The sequence below is a fragment of the Buceros rhinoceros genome, unplaced genomic scaffold, assembly GCF_000710305.1.
Source record: "Buceros rhinoceros silvestris isolate BGI_N320 unplaced genomic scaffold, ASM71030v1 scaffold12220, whole genome shotgun sequence".
In the NCBI taxonomy this organism is placed as follows: Eukaryota; Metazoa; Chordata; class Aves; order Bucerotiformes; family Bucerotidae; genus Buceros; species Buceros rhinoceros.
The window spans coordinates 20,427-22,261 of record NW_010387933.1 but is presented as its reverse complement, the minus strand read 5'-3'; positions in this window follow the sequence as shown (position 1 = coordinate 22,261).

Genomic DNA, 1,835 nt, shown 5'->3' with positions numbered 1-1,835 from the left:
CCTTAAGAACTCCGGCTGAAAGAGATAACGAATTAATCAAACCCCAGAGCCTTTTATGGAATTATTTGAAGGAGCAGGCTAGGCAGAAGACTGTCAGATTGTCGTGGGTTTATCTGTCCTGATTCCACACTCACCAAAATATCAGGAGCAGGAAAAACCCATCTCAGTTCTCTCCACTTTGCATAAGCCAGCAATGCTCCTCAACTGACTCTGGGCTGTCCCCGCTGGGTTATATATAGCGTAAGGCACAATTTTACACCTCTATGGGGAATTCTGTCAGGAGCGTCAGTGTGATAGAACATTCCAGGTCTTAAAGCTGGTGGGACTGGAACATAATCACCACAAAGCCCAGCCCCCATGCGCTGCGTCTGCCCAGTGTTCCCACACCAGCGGAGGTGAGGGTGAGTGGTTGATGTACTGGTTCTGATTTCACGGAAAATGCTTTACTCCCCTTGAGAAGTAAACAAACATGTGGCTTGCTGCAGGAAACAGGGTGGAAATACCCGAGCTGCCCAACGGCTCCGTGCTCCTGCAGCTACCATTTCTGGTCGTTTTTTACACCGCTCTTTACCTTCTGGAGGTGCTTGGACAGAAAATCTCTCTGCCTGTGGAACAAGGGGAATGCTTTTCAGCTTCCCTGGCCCATGCAGACTTGATCTATAGGGCCACCAGCAATCCCACGGGGGAGGCTGGAGGGATGGGGCCGCCTCTGCTGGCTGTTCTCCACGAGCCACGTTGGCTGGGAACAGGACCACAAGTTTTTTCCTGTGTCACTAGTGAAATCTGATGTCATGGCAACTGCAGTGCTGCTGCATGAAACCTCGAGAAATTTCCTTTGGGTACTGAGAGATCTTTGATCCATCCCCCATGGTAGCTCTGCAGAAAGGGAGGTTTGAAACCCCAGAGGGACTTACTGTGGCTGACCCACCTCATCTTCCCTCTTTTCTGCCCCCTCTTCTCCTCCCACCTCTGCTGAGTGCCCCTCCAGCCCAACTCTCTCCAGTAAGAGAACCAGACACGTGCTCATTTTCCATCCTGGACTAGGAGCGGCAGGGAACGTTCCTGAGATGATGAGGAGTTTCTCTTTCATATCCCACAGACTCACCTGGCCAGAAGTGCAGTTCTCAACATCTGGCACAAAGTGAACTCAGAAACCAAATTACTTTTTTGTTTTTATTGGCAGCCTTGTATCGTGTCTCCCTCAATCTTCCTTTGTCCAGGCTGAATGACAGTTCCCCATGCTCCACCCCACAGACATTTAGATTTCCTGCACTGGAGAGTCACGTATTCACGATGCAGTAACGAACGTCGCTGTGATTGATGAGATTTCCATAAATCCGCCCTGTCAAACTGCAGCGGCTGATGGTGGCTACAGAAGCACCACCCTTGTCCATGCAGCAGAGGTGAGCTCCAGAAGGCTGAGCTCCACATCACCACGGGGCACGCTCCCTCCTGTTACGTGCCAGATCATGAAAGGGAGGATCATCTTCTGGAGACCACCCAGCTCCCAACTGGGCACTCCTACCACTGTCTCCACATACTGGCCCTGTGCTGCCTGTTGCTCCTGCTTTGACCTCTCTCTGTCCTACATCTTCTTCCAGGAAAGAATCTCCTTCCATGGAGGTGAGTGCTTCGCTTTCGGACAGTTTTGTTTGGGAAGTTTCTGTTTGTTTTATTATCAATTTTTATTTTACAGAATCACAGAACCGTTGGGGTTGGAAAAGCCCTTCCAGCTCCTCCAGTCCCCCCGTTCCCCAGCACTGCCAGGTCCCCACTGACCCCTGTCCCTCAGCAGCACCTCCACACAGCTGGGAAACCCCTCCAGGGATGGGGAC